Source organism: Trichoplusia ni, chromosome 14 (genome assembly GCF_003590095.1).
Source record: "Trichoplusia ni isolate ovarian cell line Hi5 chromosome 14, tn1, whole genome shotgun sequence".
Lineage (NCBI taxonomy): Eukaryota > Metazoa > Arthropoda > Insecta > Lepidoptera > Noctuidae > Trichoplusia > Trichoplusia ni.
The window spans coordinates 5,227,643-5,242,889 of record NC_039491.1 but is presented as its reverse complement, the minus strand read 5'-3'; the positions used below and the strand labels follow the sequence as shown (position 1 = coordinate 5,242,889).

Sequence of the window (15,247 nt, the reverse complement as noted above, 5' to 3'; positions counted from 1 at the left end):
AATATAACCCTCCTTCTTCCTGTCCTAGTCCCGATTCATTTGGGGTCGACGTATCATGATTTTTTCTTCCGTTATGTCCTGTCACTCTTCGAACTCCCATTTTTCATACTTTCTTTGGCGTCCCTCTCCTTCTCCATCCATCCAGGTGTAAACCGAAAATTCTTATATCATCCCTTCTATTTACATGACCAATATAACATGATGAGTAACAATAAGTTTAAAACGGAAAAAAATACAAATGTAAGTACTTACATTAGGTAACCATTGTTGCATCCTAGATAAAAATAAAAACATTCAAATCGTTCCACATAGTTACTCTTACAAATGACTACAAAAGATTATGATCTAAACAGCGCAAAAAACTGACAAAAGTTTTTCCCATGGTAATTGTGTAATTGAATTTCATTACGTATACACACATATTTTGCAGTAGCTTGATACATTATTTCTTAATTGAGTGTCAATGTCAGTTATATTCTTTGGAAAAAATATTTTATGTTTACTTATAATATGCTGGCACTTTGAACTTATACGCATACGTATACATGCCCTCAATGAGTAAATTCAGTCTATTAGTATTCCTGAGAAATATGTGTCAGAAATTCACAAAAGACACCCCTTAAAATAGGACGAAAGCAATCAGAAAAAAGTTTGCTTGAACTAAGTACTTAGAACTTTTTTTGCCTGTAAATTGTCTCCGACTGACCATACAAAAATAGTCACTCAAGATAAGCTGGTGATTCTGACACTTGTAAGTAAAAAATCCTATGGTTTTAAGTAGTCTCACGACAATCCTAGAATGACTCCATTGCTTAAATTGCCATAGTAATGTTTAAAACCAGGCTTTTCTTTGGGAAACTCAGTTTCCCAAAAAAAAGCATGAGTCAACCCTTTAACACAGAAAAAGAAACCTACTAAAATTAACACCTGGTTCTATTTTATCAAATGAGAGTGAAGGATTTTCATAAAATTAAATTGAATAGCTTGCAGAGTTAATATTTTTTATTTAAATATCGAGTGTCATTTGGTACAAAAATACCTCTTTCATATATGTGATGTTAACTTACCATAACAGAGGCCAATTACGATCTAAAGTAAATTAAATGAATAAAAAAACAATTGAAATTAAAATCGACTTTTAAATCTGTCGAATTACGTGAATTCGTGTCGTATCAAAACGCAACAATCGGAATTCAAACTTTTCAAGCGCAATCTTGACTCCCTTCACTCAAAATAGATCATAATACTCTGAAACGAATTTACTTAAGTACTACTACTACTAAAAAATAAAACTGAACTGCTCAAACACTTTACTAAATGTCACCTTCGTGATTCCTTGTGATGTTCAAATATCAAGGTTTATCAAACAGTCGTGAGCCCGTCTTCATTACCGAAGTGTATACGAATTGTGAAACTTATATTTATCGATACGTTATTTTTTGCCTCATACATAAGTATCCTGTTACTAATAGTAAAATCACGAGAAGAAAAAAATACCCTGAATAATGAGGATTATACTAATAGGTAATACAGTGTTAAAACAATGTATTAGGTTTATTAAGAACAATGGAAGTGGTTTTAAAACAATAGCTTAATTAAAATAGGACCTTTAGTTTGCCTACAAGATATATTCTGGAGTACCTATTGATACATTATTTTGCCAATTCTATTTTTTTATAAATTAGTATTTTGCCTACATTGAACTTCATAAAACCGCAACGCCATCTTAGCTTGTGCGCGTTACATTGTCTAGCGCCACATTGAGCCCAGAAATAAATGATGCATAAATTATTTTTGTTCAAGACCAATTCTGTTCTATTTCAAGAATAGTTTCTAGAATATGATTTTGGGATGCATGTGAAAATGTTTGTTTGCTGTACATAAAATAGTATCGAATATTTTTGGACAATACCTAAGATTTTAAATCTTTTGAAGACACCAAAATTAAATAATTTTGCCTGAGAATGCATGTGTGTGAGTTTTACAAATCTTGGAAAAGTTGTTGGAGATTTGCGTTATTTATAATTATGTACTATTTTACCCTATTCATTTAGATTTTTATCGTATGGGCGATGTAAAACCCGGTATCAGACTTTTTAAACCATCCTTCTGGCTCCTTCGTGGATTTGGAAAAAAAATCTTAGGTGGTTGAGAAGTCATATTGGTGATAGATTATTATGATGAATTTCTTTGTAACACACGTGAATTTGAAAAGTTATTCATGTGTGCCGTGGATTTAAACCTAGGGCCTTGCCTTAGCAATCCAAAGGACATACCACTAGGATATAAGCATACTTTTTTCATAAATTAGAATTTGTATCAAAACGACCGAGTATTATAACAAGTAAGCTATTGGAGTTAACAAAAATAGGATTGTGAGACCTTAGTTTCTAAATATAATACTATTCTCACACTGACGGGACATGATCAAAAGAATGTTAATTAAGATTCACGTCAAAATGTAATTGAATTAAAAGAGGATAGATCGCATCTATATTTCAAATTGACTTGATCTTAAGTGCAACACTAGTCGTTTTTCTAACGAACAAAAAAAAATAACAGACAGTCGTTTTAAAAACAATTAAGAATAATAAAAATACCATACTCTTAGACAGGACTGAAACTTTGAAGAAGAACCGACGACAAAAAGGAAAACATTAGAAATGAAACTTGAATTCCTGTACTTTCTACTTCATAACCTCTATCTCCGTGGAAGAGAGATAGCGCTCTACATTCTTCATAGCGATGTCTCGCTTTCGTACATCAGCGGTCGTTTAAGAACTCATAGTAAGCCCTCAGGTTTGCTCTGTCTTCAAACTTTTTGTTACGCATTCGTATCATTTATTCTTCCGTCCCCAACTTTCACCAGCAGTTTCCTTTAACAGCCTTTGTTGAGATAGTATGGTAATTTGTACGATTTTGAAGACTTTTTCTTTCTTCGCTTGTCTAACTTTTCTCTACACACTTTTATTTTGGTTAGTAGGTTAAGTTTACTAATGCATTATTTTCAAACACATTAACATCGTTTAACGAATCTTATCTTTAAATTTGTAGGTACGTTTTACTACGCATTTAAATACATTTATTTTATTTTACAGGCTACTTAATACGGCTGTATAGTTTCTTTAAGTATCTTGATATGAAAGTGATTAGGTTACTCTGGTAATTTTCTGTGAAGGCACGGTACTGGAAATTTTACAACGTATTTTCCCTACTGCTTGGAATATCATTATTCATTTATTTCTCTAGATTATATTATCCCTATTGGATATTAAGGAACAGTCTCCATTGAATCTTTTCGATGAGTAACATAAGTAAGCACAATAAATGCCAAGACAGCATTTATTTTGAAATTATTATTACGCACGTTTTTACGTCTTTCTTGGAAATACGAATCTATACTAACATATAAAGCTGAAGAGTTTGTTTGTTTGTTTGAACGCGCTTATCTCAGGAACTACTGGTTCAAATTGAAAAATTCAATTCATTTAGTGTCGAAAAGACCATTCATCGAGGAAGGTTTTAGTCTATATACCATCACGTTGCGACTAATAGGAGCGAAGATACAATGGAAAATGTGGAAAAAACTGGGCAGGTATAAATCATAACTTATAGATAGATATCTTCTTACCACGCTGACGAAGTCGCGGGTAACAGCTAGTTAGTAATAATTGTATGAAGGTATCTAACTTTGATCTTTGTGAGTCTAAATGCCAACACTTCAGGGTAATTTGAGAGCGTGTGATAAGTTGAGTCGTAAGTTTGATTCAAAGTGGTTTGGTACCGGTTAGACCTGTCAAAATGCCTTCCTCAAACAATCAGTGTAAAGAAACATTTAATTGTAGATCTGAAATTGTATATTTTCCGTTGTACAGACAGAGAATGATTTGCTTGATAAGTATGTTCGTAAGATATTCTATAGTTTTAACGTAAGGTTAAAGATAAAAAAAAAACTGGATATTCTTTAAATCTTTTTTTCTTATTCTCTTATTTCGTACGTTTCTGAATAACTTGTGAATATAAAAACCTGGAATTTCTATTTATATTATTGATTCTGTAAATTTAATTACTATAAGGGTTTCCAATACTTAACATTTTAAGAGAATAATTAAGGAAATATTAACGCGAAGATCAAAGAAAATATTTGTATACCGTAAGCTGAAGCATGTTTCAATAATTTATATTACTTTGTAAACAGTTCATCATTCCGATCATTCTGATACTAACGATTACAATAATATCTCCTACAATAATTATGTGAGCAAGCAATAGTAGTTATGCCATCAATTAAAATAAGTAATTTTTAAGTTTAAAGAAAAGTACCTGAAACTACAGACTCGTAATATATTTTTAGACAGTAAAAAAGAACAACCTCTAAAAAACAATTGGTTATTTTTAATGACAATTTTAGAAAGACTTATCTATTTTTCTGGCTGGCTGGCTATTTTCTGTTTGCAAAAATGACCGAACCTTCATATACGGTGAATAACAGACAGTCGCAAAAGTAGAAAGAAAATCATTGATGCTAAATAAACTCATGCAATTGCTGTTGTAGTACATCAGGTTAAAGAATCATATCTTGTAAAGTTGAAAATACTGTCAAGAACTACTACATCTCTTGAATATATGGAACTTTGTAAATCAGATTCTGTTAACCGACCTCCGTTGCTTACCGTACTACGATTTTGGTTGTCTTCCTTGAATGTGTCAGAGTAGACTAACTCATAGGTATTGACAGATTAATTAAGATAAAATCTCTTCTCAAGTAAATTTCTTAAAGGTACGGTAAGACTAGGTTTTATATTTTAAATAATTAAATGCCGCTGGTTGAAATAAGTTGTTTAATTATTTAACCACAAATATTGACTTATTATTTTATTTTCTTCATAACCTTTACAATTATCTAGCACTTACTGTCTGTCGTTCTTGACATTTTATATTTATGTTAGGTTATTGGTTACAAAGTATATATGAACTTAAAGTTTGTATCTAATTAGAGGAATAAATTGAGTTGTAGATTAGAGATATCTTCATCTTTTATAATAGACCGTTAAATTGAAACATGTTTGATTTATAAAGAGGTTTTTTTACGCACTGACATAAGAGTGTTGGGTTCACTCCGTAGCATATACTCAGGTCTTACTACATAGGTCAAAAACAAGATATTTTTTTTACAATAAAATAAAAAGAAGCATAACGAAGTCTTTACAATATGTAAAATAAAATATCAGAAACTGTCAATAACATTTCCCACGAATACACTGGGTATTTACGACTAAGTAATTATAAAGTATTAATTATTGCTCTATTTCCTATTCGGTATACCAGTTAAAGGCGGTCTGTGAGATAGGTGACGTCATACGAGATACCTGATAAAGTGGGTGTGTGCGACAGTTTACTTTAAAGAAGCGATTTAAATGATTTTACGTTAGACCGGTTTCGTGTTTCTCAGAAATACAATCTTGGAATTACCCAGTTTGAATCAATGAAGAATCGTAATGCAATGCGGTTTTACGAGAAGGCAAGAATGAAAACTTTCACTAAGATGAAAAGATAGGCAAGATCCTCCAAGTTGAAATATTTTAATAGACTTACCTGTATAGTTTTCTGTATGAAACAAAATACTTTTTGTTTTGATGGACAGTTATATAAAATTGCAATTTCGTTACAATAGGAAATTACGGAGCACATTCACAGCGTTACAAAGTTGCACAACAACTGCATCTTACAAGAAAAATAAATACTCCTTTAACACAAATTGCTATTATCTGACCCTATATTGTTATATTAACACACAATGAAAGATATTATTAGCCAATTAGACACCAAATAACAATGCTATAGCATACGATAATTGATGGCAATTGCCGATATGTAATGAGGGATTTCTCATGTTTTTTTTAATCTACTAATTAGCGAGCTGGGGGTCTATTATCATATTTATCATCTTTCGGAACTGTTGCCTTTATTGAAAAGAGCCATCGAATTATACAACGCGTGGTTTATTACTGCATCTCTGTTCCACAATAAAAATAACGCTGTTTCAAGTAAGTTTTCTTTCGTCTCCAGTTGCTGAGGGAAATGATAATTGAGAATCGAATTACTTTTATCTCTATAGTATGATGACAGAATAGTCACCGAATTTTAACTGAATTTTTGAAATGCCATTTTTTATTTATATTAAATTGGAACGTTTTTATCACATTGGGGTACAATGGTATGGATAGAAATATATTTGCGGGTTTTTGAATAAAATCGGTTGCATATAATGTTCCTGAAAGCTTCAAATACTATAAGGAAAGTTAGTTTTACAAACATGTTTAACCCGCGTTATTTGTTGACTCATGATACCTCTTATGTATTCGGTTCTGGGTTTTTAGAATAAGGTTTTACGAAGCAATGACTCGTGCGCAAGCCCACTTGAAACGCCAATCAGAACATATCAAGCGTTTGCTATGCGTCAGCGATTTTACGAATAAAACCAAACCCAAAATTTTAACCACAAGAGTTAAAAGCAAGGTACTTCCGAGGCTGTTTTATGTTTTTGACGGGAGGTCGGAGGGGGGAGGATGAAGATGTCAATTCAGATGGTATTGTTAAATATAGATTAGGGTTCACTTGGTGCTTTAAATAAGTGTCATCCGTTTTGCAAACGAATTATTTATTTTGAGTAATTGTGAAGTTCTCCTTCTCCTTGATTACCTAGTTATTGTACATTTTAAAAGATATATAATTGTTCACTGAGTTTTAGAAGTTATGAGCTGAACCAGTAAGGAATTTTAATATTCTGGTTTTGGCAAATACTTAAATATTTGAAAAAAAAACATAATATTGAACAGCACGTTTTCGATTGAATTTAAATATGCAAATATTATGTTTGTATAATAAATATAAAATTATAAGATGATGTGACATCCATTATCCTAAAAATGTATCTTCTTCTGCTTTATTTTGTTATTGTTTTTATTAATCTTTTTTCTTTTAATATTATTGCTGCATGTTCACTTGAGAATTTATTTTAATATTAATAATGATGATGTATGTAATGTTCCAAACACAACGTATATTGTTCCTGATAAATAAATAATAATAATAATCTTCTGATAATAAGTATAAATATATGTATATTATAATACGACGTATAAACCAAAAGGTCACTCTGTCAATCTATTTGAAAATACATAAGTGGATAAGATACGATCTTTGAATTGACAGTTGAACAATCCAACTAAGATATTCCGAATTTGATGAAATCTTGTTCAAAGAAAAGTCTGTTGCATATAAACTATCTCTGATCTAATTAATGATTGGTTTCAGATAAAAAAAAAACAAAGAAAATTTAGATAAAATAAAATATACAATTAACAATTAATCTTTAACTTATTTTAATGCAATTCCTTTCCTTCTAGTTGCCTGCTGGCGTCGTGTTGTCTGCCACAAGTCATAAACCCACTAACTCGATGATTCAACTAACGTATTCCTAACTACACAGTTAGATTAACCACAAGAGGTTATAAAATTAACCGAATAATGTGTAGCGCTTAGCTTATTTGTGGTTAGTTTTGCCTGTAATAACACAATTAACCACGCATTAATGCCTTATGACAGTAATAGTTCAAGCTTTTCCTCTGACTTGAGGCAAATAATTAAATAATGGAATGACGTCAACCATAATTAAATGTGTTCCTTGCATTTTTTTTAAACAATTCTAATTTGTATTAGGGGATAATACTTTTTTGGCAAAACGCACGTAATTGAAACTTGTATGAATGAGTCAAACACGCTTCAATTCCTGAAATTGCTCCTAGACGCAGATGAGCACGATTACATATTTTTTTTTCACATTGAAAAAAATAATCGTTTAAAAACTTAAAATACACGCTTTTATAAATGATCCGAATGGAAAAGTAGAAAATAATTCAATTTTTCCCTTTTCGTACTTTCAATTATTGTATTGTGACTGTTCGAAACGGGTAAAAATGAAGTGTAAAGGAGTCGGTTACAAACAAAAAAACATACAGGTGAAGCTAATAAAACCATTATAAAAGTGCACGAGTATAAAATTACTTTCGTTAATGCAACGTCTATCAAATTCGACGTCTATTGCGGAAGAATGTCTTTCAATAAAGTGATTTAGAAGCTATTCACATGACAAGTTGGCCTTGTGATTCATTACAAAGATCTCATTATCAAAACGATAGCCACAAAAACAAGTTTATTATTTGCGAAGGCCATATTATGATCGATGTTGGGAGCTTGTTAAAGCAAAGTGAAGCTTGAAATATGTCGCCCACATGTTGAACGATTAAATGATGTTCCTTTTTGTATTTGTTTATGTGTACTCCTTACAGTCTTTAATAGCCAGAGCAGAGATATAGAGATTTTTTTTTTGTTTAACCAATACTGTCTCACTGCAGGGCGAAAGCCTCGCCTAGATTTTTCCACTTTGTCTTCAAACTTCAAAGTTACTTTATATTGTTGTCATTATTGTCAAAGATAATATAAGTTCTTAAATAATAAAAAACTTTAAAAATCGATCTTTATTATGTTTCGCGTCGTCTTTAAAGTGATAAAGAGCATAAACTCGTAATTCTAGCATCATATATTCGTGAAAATATATGTTTTTATTTTTTTTCGTTTCCACTAAATATATATTTATGTTGTTGTTCTATTAAGATTTAAAAGAACTCTTTCCTCATTCGCTTCTAAAGTAGTCTTAATTTTTCCTTCGTAAAATTGTTCAAAAACTAAGTAAAAACCAAATAAATTGATTGTGAATGCTAAGATCTGCAAGTAACCTATGCCTCTAAACTGTATGAATATATTCCGTTGTGTTTTCCGTCGATATTATTAGTAATCGATAAAACAATGATCCTGCATTATGCAATCTCTCCTTGTAAACAGTCTAACCTTTATGTCGCGGTTAGATCTTCAAAAACATCAACCAAATAATACTTGATCAAAGCTTCAATATTCAATAAAGATCATCTCCATCAATTGTTTTTGTTGTATTTTTTTTAGAATGAGCTGATTTGTTTGTTATTGCGGCGAATTTTTTAAAGTATACGCCTTTAATTAAGGCTTGAACATACATTATACAGGGTATTTTACACCAGACAACATCGAATTCTGAATGTTATTGTGACGTAACCCACCAATAAATCATAATTTTAAACATGGATTTAGTATTACAATTTTTAAAATTTATCCCATCTACATTAATAAATAATTATAGACCCCAAAACGTCAGTTCAAAAACGTGTATCCAAATCAGATAATTAACGTGGACTTTATGGCAATTTATTTTGTCTGCGTTCTATAGAATGATTTTAGCAGGTCAATAGGCGCTGATGGCACACGGCACGGTTGGCTCAACACACTGATTGAAACTGACGTATTCACGTGAGTTTCATCAACCTATACGCGTGAAAATTTGCGAGTACTTATTTACTGTAGCATTATTTGCGGTAAACTTATAGATTAATGTGATAATGAGAATTAAAGGGTTATTTTAATTCTCATTTTCGCATTAATTCCTTTACCATTATTTATAAATAGGTGTGATACATAATGTCACTGTCCACCGCAGCCGACACTAGTGCAAAGTGATTATCTACCGACACATAGTTGTATTTACGTACATGTACTGTGGTTGTTTGACTGGCACAGCCCTGGCACTGATAACGTCGTCACAAATGTAAGCCGTCACGTCATCTTGATATCGGCGATTACCACGGTGGACAAACGGCCTAAGCCGGTAATAATGTTCATCATCATAGTATCTGCAGTAATTAGGACTCATAGCAATAGGGCTTGCGAACTATGATATTTGGTATGAATGTGTTGCCAAAATAATATTTCTTTTAGATATATCCGTTAGTTATCTAAGTTACCTCAGTTCTACACGTGACAAGTTTCATTTCCAGCAAAGCTTCATAACTTTATTCAGACGCAGGGATCGTTATTGTATGAATCCATTTACTACAACTGGTTTCAAGTATGGATCAAGGCCGTACAAAACAAGGAAGATAGTCTTGACGTCAGTAATACAGGTTTATTACTCGATGCACTTACGAAGTAAAAAAGGAATCTTTGTTAAATGAGCAGAAATTCTCAACAAGGACATGTTGGATAATGTTTTGTGTATAAACGTTTTTCATACAGGCTTTTAGACATGATTATTAATTTCAAGTGCTAATTATAACTATTATTATAAAGAGGAAACCTTTGTATTTTTGTATGTTTGTATTGAATAGGCTCAAAAACTACTGGACCGATTTAAAAATTTCTTTTGAAATCGGTCCAGTACTTAGAGGGATTATTCCAAATCCGTATAGGCTATATTTTAAATGTCCACCCGTGCGAAGCCGGTGCGGGTCGCTATTTATTACTATAAGTAGATTTGATGCACCGCGGAATATCTGACCGAATGTTTTTCATTCAATATGAAGACCATCCGATGGTTGTACGGTGTAACGTTGTTTATCGTTGTTCTCCTACCATATCAACAATCTTAATCTCTCAATTAAAATACTATTCAGATATGACCGGTTACTCAATAAATAAAGTTTATAACGAAACCTTTCGAAGATAACATTCATACATCATTCACACTACAGAATATTCGAAGCTAAAATTACATTTCGTTTTTTCCGTACAATCTCGTCAAAATCTGGCAGCTGAACATTTTATTTTAATAACCAACTGTACGCTCGTTACATTGCAATCAATGTAGAGAAGCCCATATTCAGTTTTATCAAGATTTTTAGTATGGTGGTAACCGTCCGCGTATCTTATAGGTGCCTAAAATATTGGGATTGGTAAATGTATCTAAATCAGGTTGTTTACTTAGGTAGACTTTTTAGTATTTTTTTATCAAACATCTTTTACTTAAGGTTAAAAAAATGCTATAGTTATACTTCCAAAAAAAGAAGCAATAGTGTAACTTCAATTTTTATAGAACTACGTTTAATTCGGCTTTGGTAGTTGAATCGTTGTGTGGTCAAAATGTTGTCCATTTAGCTAATTTACTTAGAACTATCTATATAAGTATCTTTGTTTTGTTAGCTACTGTTGTAATTACAAGCAAATTAAGTTAATATTAGACGTGTAAGGTATAAAGTCGTCTGTTCTGAATGAAACTTCTGTAATGTTTTATTACGAGATTTAATTTTAATAAAAACAGAATGATCGTGTTTAAACGAATCACAAATCTGTACAAGGTTCAAAATAAATGAAACATGTGCCATGCTATCAAAACAAAAGACTGCTGACCATGGCACCGAAAAAGATCACACAAAAGCGAGCGAGATAGCAGCAAACCCGTTTAAAAGTTAATTGTACGGGTCCCTTGTATGACAGTGACAAACGATGGGAACACCATAGCAACATTGAATCAACTTTTATGTTCTGGGTTGTCGATTGCCCTGTATTTTAACTTTGAGAAAATTGAGTATTTCTGAGCATACCTAAAATGACTTTAAACTTTTTATTTTATTGCAGCTCGGGGATAAATAGCCCTTTTGAGCTACAACGTCAACACGCTTGAAATTTAAATAGAATTTTCAATTGGAGAATGTAAATACTTAGAATTATTTTTAGTAACTCTTTCTGCGGAATATAAGCTCGATTATCAATTAAAATAGCGGTAGAAACTTCAAAGATATGCAATAATTAGTTAGACTTAAGGAAAAGTCCGTACCGGCTCTCAAGTATTTCTTCCTGCATTCAGAATATGTCGATATGATAAAAACTCAGACGAGTCAATAACCTTAGTGGATTGAATCTTGTAAGGCGCGTGGAACATGACACGCCGCCGAACGCCGTCTCGGGCATGTCTCGAACTACTGCGACTCAGTCTGCTACAGACGCAGTCATGACTTCGAATATGCTGGAGATCGCTGAGTACTGAATGGTAATTTTTGTTTTAACTTTCCTACAATAGCAAACCGTTTCAAAGTAATGATTGTATTTTGAGCTATAGAACTTAGTTTGACTATAACCACTAGATCAACAGGCTAGTCAATTTGTTGTCCAGAACGGATCTTATAACTTCTTAAATATAAAATTTTAGCATTTGTAGGAAAACTGGTATCAATCTGGACTTACTTATGAATGAAATAAATCTACTTTCAATACTGTATTTTTTTTAAATCTTTTATATATAATTTCACAGACTTACAGGAAGATAGGATAGAGAATTTCAATAACATAATATGCCAAACTAACGAGCAGCTTCTATCATATTTCAAAAATAGTAGTTACTATATTTTGATCGACATTATATCACGCTTATAAATTGACGTCAATTGTATTGTAAACGACGTCAGTAAACGAATTCGAGATGCCACATTGAATCTAATAATGTGATGGAACGATAAAATGTGAGTTTATTGATATCGTCGTATTGTCTTAAAGCAGAACTACAGGTACTTATAACGACTGTTTGTTTACTCGCGTTTTGTTTGACATGGCCATTATTTATTTTTCATTGGGCCCAGAAGGGGCCCTACTCACGTACCTAAATAATAATTAATACACATGTGGAAACTTAGTTTTGAATATCATTTTTATAGTAACATGAGGATCACTCATGATAAAGGACTCCGGTTAGGTCCGAAACTAGTCTGGCAATCCCGATAAATACGCGTGAGTAAACCGTTTTACCATTAATCCATTGATTTAATCATTATAATTTAGTTCAAAAAACAAAATCGGTGGATTTTAATTACGCATTTACTGAGACCTGTATGAATCAGTAGTGTTAGCTATAGCGTTGACCATTCATCTCAATTATATAGAGAAAAGACATTTTACATTGACACGATAAAATTTATTCTCTTATAACGTAAATAAAAATAGTGCAGTGGAAAGTAATTGTTGAATAAATAGAGTGTTAACTGTTAAGCTTTGTTCATGCATGTTACAAATTACGATAACAGCTCTGTAACTGTTATGACGAGCACGTTTATGGGATTAATATTTCAATACAATGTACTACAGTTTGTCTAGACTGAATGTAACGTGTATAGACCAACGCAAACATTACATTATTTTCGATAGGATTGTCCGGGGGAGTACGAGTCTCGATAAAATCATGAGTGACTTTAACAAACTAATAAGTGCGATTCATGAATCACTGGTGCTTAAGTCGAAACTATAAAAACATTTTTAACATCCTTTCTACTGACTTATAAGGTACTTGAGGAACTTTTCACTATTATTATTCTCATTTGTATGCGAGTTTACACCAATCTTTGAGGCCAAGTTGTTTTGTATTTTAGATTTGTTTTGACGATTTTAGATGAATTACCCCTGGTATCGTCCTCAGAAATTTTGCCTTTAGACAACATTTGCAGATAGCTTGAGCGAGAATTTTGTCAGCTTCAAAGAAGTTCAACGCAAAAATTTTATACCGCAAAAATTGCGTGAAGGTCTCATAATAATAGTTGTAGTTGAATAAAATAATGGATGATACAATTTGATCTAGGTAAACATCATTCTGCTGTCAAACGCTCATCACGTTTCATATTAACGATAAATATGCACTTATGTCCTTCTTTCTCATCACCAACTGTTCAATATTCTTTAGTTCTAAGCTGTTCGACCGTTCATCATCGGCCTAGCCTTTCCCAACTATTTTCGGGTCGGCGGTTATGTTCAATATTTATGCCAATGTTAGGCAACAAAACAAAACTATTTTTAAACGGATTCCGTCGCGAGCCTAGTCTGGTTTAACCGTGGCCGTGACATACCAGTAAACAAAGTCTACAATAATAAATTGCATTAGTTGTTTGAAAATAGTTCTTAAATCAATAAAGTACTCTTGTACGGTATTTGTCTTTATGCCATTCTATAAAATTGCACAAACTCTTAAGTTGATATTCGAACAAATTCGTACGCTCATTACTCTTCAATTCTATTGTAGAAATAGTCGCTTGCTCTGTCCATTAAATATTGATTTATTGCGTCCGGTGTACAATCTTTATATTAGGTAGGTCTGCGGTTCTGCAGTTCTTAGTTATACTCGACTCCTGCATTAAGGAATTCAATCCTTGTGTCGCGGGGGTTCACAAATACACAAGTCACATGCACAAAGACACCCGACTCAGGACAAGCATTACTGGAGCACACAAACGGTTGGTCGGGGATCGAACCCGCGACACGTCGCGCGCAGTGTGTGGCGTTTTCACTTCAACCACCTGAATATCCGTGCAAAAAGGCTATACGATACGTTAGTAAAAAATCACAACCGCTTCAAGTTCTTGTCTCTGAATGATAGTTACTTATAAGGCTATTAACTTACTTTAAAAACATCACATTCAATGTCCATTCACATTCGAAACGGTTATAAATTTTATCGTCTCAAACCCTGGTATTTATGTTTTCAGACAATGTATGAACATGTATGACACATATTTGTATTATAATGTTAACTGTTATTTCACTTAAGGTAGATAACAATGCAGTTAAATGCGTGTAAACTGAGTTACTAGTGTTATCTTTGTGGGTCACACGACAACGAGTGTTGCGCTGCTGTAAAAATGATCTTATCGATAATGTTACGGTTAATTGGTTATAGTTAAACTTTATTGTCTAGTTAAGACCACTGCTGGGCATATGCCTCTTCCCATATAGAGAAAATTTGAGCATTGATCACCACGCTCGCTCACTAGTTTATATGTATATATATTATGTCGAAAAAAAAACATTTAAAACTGTGTCCAAATTGAGCATGGATTTTAAAATTGTTTGACTATTAAGGAAGAAAGATCTTTAAATGAAAAGAATCAAGGCCTGACAAATTTGTATGAGCAGTAATTAAGTAACAAGCGACATTTTCACAAACAAGTAGTTTAAATTGTACTAAAATATTTTGCGTTACTCATAAACATTGTCAATAGCGTAACCTATTTAACGGATTAACAGGCCTTTGTCATTTTCAAGGATTCCAAATGAACGTCGAATAGCTGAACTAGATGTTACATAGCATTCATATTGCGTTTCGAATTGTTGGCTATTTAGTCAACGATATATGATAGAATTTGCTACTTGAAGCAGGAAACGTTTGTTGGAATTAGGACCACTTAAACATCAAAGGATTCCAGTGAATATAGCATTCATAATCTGCGTCTAATGTGGCTTTGTGTTGTAAATTAGTATAACTATGTGGAAATTAGTAAATCATTGTGTTCTTGCAACTGGTTAGACATTATACGATCGGAAATAAAAAAAATATATTTAGAGA

The 15,247-nt window shown here is 32.4% G+C and overlaps 1 protein-coding gene across 1 annotated transcript in view; it reads left to right on the top strand.

The window, feature by feature from the left end:
- Nucleotides 1–15,247, top strand: part of LOC113500860 — a 168,696-nt gene that overhangs the window by 66,258 nt on the left and 87,191 nt on the right. The window lies entirely within an intron of this gene.